The sequence below is a fragment of the Larus michahellis genome, unplaced genomic scaffold (genome assembly GCF_964199755.1).
Source record: "Larus michahellis unplaced genomic scaffold, bLarMic1.1 SCAFFOLD_55, whole genome shotgun sequence".
NCBI classification, from domain to species: Eukaryota; Metazoa; Chordata; class Aves; order Charadriiformes; family Laridae; genus Larus; species Larus michahellis.
In genome coordinates this window covers 29,355-38,077 of record NW_027436458.1, presented here as the reverse complement: position 1 = coordinate 38,077, position 8,723 = coordinate 29,355, and positions in this window count along the sequence as shown.

Here is an 8,723-nt window from a genome sequence, read left to right as displayed (position 1 = left end):
CTGTATATTGGGCACAGCGCTCTGCACGGTGTTAGCAGAGACTTTCCTGGGACAGTGAAACCCTATGTCAGAGACACTGAGAAGAAGCCCCAATGTTCCCTCCAGGCATTTTCAGTGTGGGTGCCTTCTCCACGTGGTTCCTGGTTTCACTGCGGCTCTGAAGAGAATGTTAGCAAAGAGGTAACCGGGACAGTGAAAACAGTACTCAAAGACAGGGAGAGCAAGCTCTCTCTTGGCACTTTGGATGAAGGACATACAGCGAGATGTTTGCTGCTTTTGCGTTTGGCTGTTGGGAGATTTACAGCACAAAGGTATCTAGTTGATTTGAAGCAGTTCCGAGAAAGTCTAAACATAATCCCCACTTCTCCCTCCTGGCACTTTCCATGTGGGAGATATAGCAGGATGTATATTGGTTTTGAGGACAACTCAATGGACAGTGTAGGGAGAAAAGGTCCTGGCTCCTTGAATGCCGTTTCTGGAGACACTGCGATCAATGTGGGAGATATGTCAAGATGTGTGTTGGTTTTGAGGACGTCTCTCTGGAGAGTCTTAGCAAAGAGGCCACAGGGATAATCAGAGCAATTCTCAGAGACACTGAGAACAAGCTCCACAATTCCCTCCTGGCACTTTCCCTGTAGGAGATACCGCAAGACGTTTCTGTACATTGGGCACAGCGCTCTGCAGGGTGTTAGCAGAGACTTTCCCGGGACAGTGAAACCCTATGTCAGAGACACTGAGAAGAAGCCCCAATGTTCCCTCCAGGCACTTTCAGTGTGGGTGCCTTGTCCACGTGGTTCCTGGTTTCACTGCGGCTCTGAAGAGAATGTTAGCAAAGAGGTAACCGGGACAGTGAAAACAGTACTCAAAGACAGGGAGAGCAAGCTCTCTCTTGGCACTTTGGATGTGGGACATACAGCGAGATGTTTGCTGCTTTTGCGTTTGGCTGTTGGGAGATTTACAGCACAAAGATATCTAGTTGATTTGAAGCAGTTCCGAGAAAGTCTAAACATAATCCCCACTTCTCCCTCCTGGCACTTTCCATGTGGGAGATATAGCAGGATGTATATTGGTTTTGAGGACAACTCAATGGACAGTGTAGGGAGAAAAGGTCCTGGCTCCTTGAATGCCGTTTCTGGAGACACTGCGATCAATGTGGGAGATATGTCAAGATGTGTGTTGGTTTTGAGGACGGCTCTCTGGAGAGTCTTAGCAAAGAGGTCACAGGGATAATCAGAGCAATTCTCAGAGACACTGAGAACAAGCTCCACAGTTCCCTCCTGGCACTTTCCCTGTAGGAGATACCGCAAGACGTTTCTGTATATTGGGCACAGCGCTCTGCACGGTGTTAGCAGAGACTTTCCCGGGACAGTGAAACCCGACATCAGAGACACTGAGAAGAAGCCCCAATGTTCCCTCCAGGCACTTTCAGTGTGGCTGCCTTCTCCACGTGGTTCCTGGTTTCACTGCAGCTCTGAAGAGAATGTTAGCAAAGAGGTAACCGGGACAGTGAAAACAGTACTCAAAGACAGGGAGAGCAAGCTCTCTCTTGGCACTTTGGATGTGGGACATACAGCGAGATGTTTGCTGCTTTTGCGTTTGGCTGTTGGGAGATTTACAGCACAAAGATATCTAGTTGATTTGAAGCAGTTCCGAGAAAGTCTAAACATAATCCCCACTTCTCCCTCCTGGCACTTTCCATGTGGGAGATATAGCAATATGTATATTGGTTTTGAGGACAACTCAATGGACAGTGTAGGGAGAAAAGGTCCTGGCTCCTTGAATGCCGTTTCTGGAGACACTGCGATCAATGTGGGAGATATGTCAAGATGTGTGTCTGTTTTGAGGACGTCTCTCTGGAGAATCTTAGCAAAGAGGTCACACAGATAATCAGAGCAATTCTCAGAGACACTGAGAACAAGCTCCACAATTCCCTCCTGGCACTTTCCCTGTAGGAGATACCGCAAGACGTTTCTGTATATTGGGCACAGCGCTCTGCACGGTGTTAGCAGAGACTTTCCCGGGACAGTGAAACCCTATGTCAGAGACACTGAGAAGAAGCCCCAATGTTCCCTCCAGGCACTTTCAGTGTGGGTGCCTTCTCCACGTGGTTCCTGGTTTCACTGCGGCTCTGAAGAGAACGTTAGCAAAGAGGTAACCGGGACAGTGAAAACAGTACTCAAAGACAGGGAGAGCAAGCTCTCTCTTGGCACTTTGGATGTGGGACATACAGCGAGATGTTTGCTGCTTTTGCGTTTGGCTGTTGGGAGATTTACAGCACAAAGATATCTAGTTGATTTAGAGCAGTTCCGAGAAAGTCTAAACATAATCCCCACTTCTCCCTTCTGGCACTTTCCATGTGGGAGATATAGCAGGATGTATATTGGTTTTGAGGACAACTCAATGGACAGTATAGGGAGAAAAGGTCCTGGCTCCTTGAATGCCGTTTCTGGAGACACTGCGATCAATGTGGGAGATATGTCCAGATCTGTGTTGGTTTTGAGGACGGCTCTCTGGAGAGTCTTAGCAAAGAGGTCACACAGATAATCAGAGCAATTCTCAGAGACACTGAGAACAAGCTCGACAATTCCCTCCTGGCACTTTCCCTGTAGGAGATACCGCAAGACGTTTCTGTATATTGGGCACAGCGCTCTGCAGGGTGTTAGCAGAGACTTTCCCGGGACAGTGAAACCCTATGTCAGAGACACTGAGAAGAAGCCCCAATGTTCCCTCCAGGCACTTTCAGTGTGGGTGCCTTCTCCACGTGGTTCCTGGTTTCACTGCAGCTCTGAAGAGAATGTTAGCAAAGAGGTAACCGGGACAGTGAAAACAGTACTCAAAGACAGGGAGAGCAAGCTCTCTCTTGGCACTTTGGATGTGGAACATACAGCGAGATGTTTGCTGCTTTTGCGTTTGGCTGTTGGGAGATTTACAGCACAAAGATATCTAGTTGATTTGAAGCAGTTCCGAGAAAGTCTAAACATAATCCCCACTTCTCCCTCCTGGCACTTTCCATGTGGGAGATATAGCAGGATGTATATTGGTTTTGAGGACAACTCAATGGACAGTGTAGGGAGAAAAGGTCCTGGCTCCTTGAATGCCGTTTCTGGAGACACTGCGATCAATGTGGGAGATATGTCAAGATGTGTGTTTGTTTTGAGGACGGCTCTCTGGAGAGTCTTAGCAAAGAGGTCACACAGATAATCAGAGCAATTCTCAGAGACACTGAGAACAAGCTCCACAATTCCCTCCTGGCACTTTCCCTGTAGGAGATACCGCAAGATGTTTCTGTATATTGGGCACTGCGCTCTGCAGGGTGTTAGCAGAGACTTTCCCGGGACAGTGAAACCCTATGTCAGAGACACTGAGAAGAAGCCCCAACGTTCCTTCCAGTCATTTTCAGTGTGGGTGCCTTCTCCACGTGGTTCCTGGTTTCACTGCAGCTCTGAAGAGAATGTTAGCAAAGAGGTAACCGGGACACTGAAAACTGTACTCAAAGACAGGGAGAGCAAGCTCTACATTACTTTCTTGGCACTTTGGATGTGGGACATACAGCGAGATGTTTGCTGCTTTTACATTTGGCTGTTGGGAGATTTACAGCACAAAGATATCTAGTTGATTTGAAGCAGTTCCGAGAAAGTCTAAACATAATCCCCACTTTTGCCTCCTGGCATTTTCCATGTGGGAGATATAGCAGGATGTATATTGGTTTTGAGGACAACTCAATGGACAGTGTGGGCAGAAAAGTTCCTGGCTCCTTGAATGCCGTTTCTGGAGACACTGCGATCAATGTGGGAGATATGTCAAGATGTGTGTTGGTTTTGAGGACGGCTCTCTGGAGAGTCTTAGCAAAGAGGTCACACGGATAATCAGAGCAATTCTCAGAGACACTGAGAACAAGATCAAGAATTCCTCCTGGCACTTTCCCTGTAGGAGATACCGCAAGATGTTTCTGTATATTGGGCACTGCGCTCTGCAGGGTGTTAGCAGAGACTTTCCCGGGACAGTGAAACCCTATGTCAGAGACACTGAGAAGAAGCCCCAACGTTCCTTCCAGTCATTTTCAGTGTGGGTGCCTTCTCCACGTGGTTCCTGGTTTCACTGCAGCTCTGAAGAGAATGTTAGCAAAGAGGTAACCGGGACAGTGAAAACAGTACTCAAAGACAGGGAGAGCAAGCTCTCTCTTGGCACTTTGGATGTGGGACATACAGCGAGATGTTTGCTGCTTTTACATTTGGCTGTTGGGAGATTTACAGCACAAAGGTATCTAGTTGATTTGAAGCAGTTCCGAGAAAGTCTAAACATAATCCCCACTTCTCCCTCCTGGCATTTTCCATGTGGGAGATATAGCAGGATGTATATTGGTTTTGAGGACAACTCAATGGACAGCGTAGGGAGAAAAGGTCCTGGCTCCTTGAATGCCGTTTCTGGAGACACTGCGATCAATGTGGGAGATATGTCAAGATGTGTGTTGGTTTTGAGGACGTCTCTCTGGAGAGTCTTAGCAAAGAGGTCACAGGGATAATCAGAGCAATTCTCAGAGACACTGAGAACAAGCTCCACAATTCCCTCCTGGCACTTTCCCTGTAGGAGATACCGCAAGACGTTTCTGTACATTGGGCACAGCGCTCTGCAGGGTGTTAGCAGAGACTTTCCCGGGACAGTGAAACCCTATGTCAGAGACACTGAGAAGAAGCCCCAATGTTCCCTCCAGGCACTTTCAGTGTGGGTGCCTTGTCCACGTGGTTCCTGGTTTCACTGCAGCTCTGAAGAGAATGTTAGCAAAGAGGTAACCGGGACAGTGAAAACAGTACTCAAAGACAGGGAGAGCAAGCTCTCTCTTGGCACTTTGGATGTGGGACATACAGTGAGATGTTTGCTGCTTTTGCGTTTGGCTGTTGGGAGATTTACAGCACAAAGATATCTAGTTGATTTGAAGCAGTTCCGAGAAAGTCTAAACATAATCCCCACTTCTCCCTCCTGGCACTTTCCATGTGGGAGATATAGCAGGATGTATATTGGTTTTGAGGACAACTCAATGGACAGTGTAGGGAGAAAAGGTCCTGGCTCCTTGAATGCCGTTTCTGGAGACACTGCGATCAATGTGGGAGATATGTCAAGATGTGTGTTGGTTTTGAGGACGGCTGTCTGGAGAGTCTTAGCAAAGAGGTCACACAGATAATCAGAGCAATTCTCAGAGACACTGAGAACAAGCTCGACAATTCCCTCCTGGCACTTTCCCTGTAGGAGATACCGCAAGACGTTTCTGTATATTGGGCACAGCGCTCTGCACGGTGTTAGCAGAGACTTTCCCGGGACAGTGAAACCCTATGTCAGAGACACTGAGAAGAAGCCCCAATGTTCCCTCCAGGCATTTTCAGTGTGGGTGCCTTCTCCACGTGGTTCCTGGTTTCACTGCGGCTCTGAAGAGAATGTTAGCAAAGAGGTAACCGGGACAGTGAAAACAGTACTCAAAGACAGGGAGAGCAAGCTCTCTCTTGGCACTTTGGATGAAGGACATACAGCGAGATGTTTGCTGCTTTTGCGTTTGGCTGTTGGGAGATTTACAGCACAAAGGTATCTAGTTGATTTGAAGCAGTTCCGAGAAAGTCTAAACATAATCCCCACTTCTCCCTCCTGGCACTTTCCATGTGGGAGATATAGCAGGATGTATATTGGTTTTGAGGACAACTCAATGGACAGTGTAGGGAGAAAAGGTCCTGGCTCCTTGAATGCCGTTTCTGGAGACACTGCGATCAATGTGGGAGATATGTCAAGATGTGTGTTTGTTTTGAGGACGTCTCTCTGGAGAATCTTAGCAAAGAGGTCACACAGATAATCAGAGCAATTCTCAGAGACACTGAGAACAAGCTCCACAATTCCCTCCTGGCACTTTCCCTGTAGGAGATACCGCAAGACGTTTCTGTATATTGGGCACAGCGCTCTGCACGGTGTTAGCAGAGACTTTCCCGGGACAGTGAAACCCTATGTCAGAGACACTGAGAAGAAGCCCCAATGTTCCCTCCAGGCACTTTCAGTGTGGGTGCCTTCTCCACGTGGTTCCTGGTTTCACTGCGGCTCTGAAGAGAACGTTAGCAAAGAGGTAACCGGGACAGTGAAAACAGTACTCAAAGACAGGGAGAGCAAGCTCTCTCTTGGCACTTTGGATGTGGGACATACAGCGAGATGTTTGCTGCTTTTGCATTTGGCTGTTGGGAGATTTACAGCACAAAGATATCTAGTTGATTTGAAGCAGTTCCGAGAAAGTCTAAACATAATCCCCACTTCTCCCTCCTGGCACTTTCCATGTGGGAGATATAGCAGGATGTATATTGGTTTTGAGGACAACTCAATGGACAGTGTAGGGAGAAAAGGTCCTGGCTCCTTGAATGCCGTTTCTGGAGACACTGCGATCAATGTGGGAGATATGTCCAGATGTGTGTTTGTTTTGAGGACGTCTCTCTGGAGAGTCTTAGCAAAGAGGTCACAGGGATAATCAGAGCAATTCTCAGAGACACTGAGAACAAGCTCCACAGTTCCCTCCTGGCACTTTCCCTGTAGGAGATACCGCAAGACGTTTCTGTATATTGGGCACAGCGCTCTGCACGGTGTTAGCAGAGACTTTCCCGGGACAGTGAAACCCTATGTCAGAGACACTGAGAAGAAGCCCCAATGTTCCCTCCAGGCACTTTCAGTGTGGGTGCCTTCTCCACGTGGTTCCTGGTTTCACTGCAGCTCTGAAGAGTATGTTAGCAAAGAGGTAACCGGGACAGTGAAAACAGTACTCAAAGACAGGGAGAGCAAGCTCTCTCTTGGCACTTTGGATGTGGGACATACAGCGAGATGTTTGCTGCTTTTGCATTTGGCTGTTGGGAGATTTACAGCACAAAGATATCTAGTTGATTTGAAGCAGTTCGGAGAAAGTCTAAACATAATCCCCACTTCTCCCTCCTGGCACTTTCCATGTGGGAGATATAGCAGGATGTATATTGGTTTTGAGGACAACTCAATGGACAGTGTAGGGAGAAAAGGTCCTGGCTCCTTGAATGCCGTTTCTGGAGACACTGCGATCAATGTGGGAGATATGTCAAGATGTGTGTTGGTTTTGAGGACGGCTGTCTGGAGAGTCTTAGCAAAGAGGCCACAGGGATAATCAGAGCAATTCTCAGAGACACTGAGAACAAGCTCCACAATTCCCTCCTGGCACTTTCCCTGTAGGAGATACCGCAAGACGTTTCTGTATATTGGGCACTGCGCTCTGCAGGGTGTTAGCAGAGACTTTCCCGGGACAGTGAAACCCTATGTCAGAGACACTGAGAAGAAGCCCCAGTGTTCCCTCCAGGCACTTTCAGTGTGGGTGCCTTCTCCACGTGGTTCCTGGTTTCACTGTAGCTCTGAAGAGTATGTTAGCAAAGAGGTAACCGGGACAGTGAAAACAGTACTCAAAGACAGGGAGAGCAAGCTCTCTCTTGGCACTTTGGATGTGGGACATACAGCGAGATGTTTGCTGCTTTTGCGTTTGGCTGTTGGGAGATTTACAGCACAAAGATATCTAGTTGATTTGAAGCAGTTCCGAGAAAGTCTAAACATAATCCCCACTTCTCCCTCCTGGCACTTTCCATGTGGGAGATATAGCAGGATGTATATTGGTTTTGAGGACAACTCAATGGACAGTGTAGGGAGAAAAGGTCCTGGCTCCTTGAATGCCGTTTCTGGAGACACTGCGATCAATGTGGGAGATATGTCAAGATGTGTGTTGGTTTTGAGGACGGCTCTCTGGAGAGTCTTAGCAAAGAGGTCACACGGATAATCAGAGCAATTCTCAGAGACACTGAGACCAAGCTCGACAATTCCCTCCTGGCACTTTCCCTGTAGGAGATACCGCAAGACGTTTCTGTATATTGGGCACAGCGCTCTGCAGGGTGTTAGCAGAGACTTTCCCGGGACAGTGAAACCCGACATCAGAGACACTGAGAAGAAGCCCCAATGTTCCCTCCAGGCACTTTCAGTGTGGGTGCCTTCTCCACGTGGTTCCTGGTTTCACTGCAGCTCTGAAGAGAATGTTAGCAAAGAGGTAACCGGGACAGTGAAAACAGTACTCAAAGACAGGGAGAGCAAGCTCTCTCTTGGCACTTTGGATGTGGGACATACAGCGAGATGTTTGCTGCTTTTGCGTTTGGCTGTTGGGAGATTTACAGCACAAAGATATCTAGTTGATTTGAAGCAGTTCGGAGAAAGTCTAAACATAATCCCCACTTCTCCCTCCTGGCACTTTCCATGTGGGAGATATAGCAGGATGTATATTGGTTTTGAGGACAACTCAATGGACAGTGTAGGGAGAAAAGGTCCTGGCTCCTTGAATGCCGTTTCTGGAGACACTGCGATCAATGTGGGAGATATGTCAAGATGTGTGTTGGTTTTGAGGACGGCTCTCTGGAGAGTCTTAGCAAAGAGGTCACAGGGATAATCAGAGCAATTCTCAGAGACACTGAGAACAAGCTCGACAATTCCCTCCTGGCACTTTCCCTGTAGGAGATACCGCAAGACGTTTCTGTATATTGGGCACAGCGCTCTGCACGGTGTTAGCAGAGACTTTCCCGGGACAGTGAAACCCTATGTCAGAGACACTGAGAAGAAGCCCCAGTGTTCCCTCCAGGCACTTTCAGTGTGGGTGCCTTCTCCACGTGGTTCCTGGTTTCACTGCAGCTCTGAAGAGAATGTTAGCC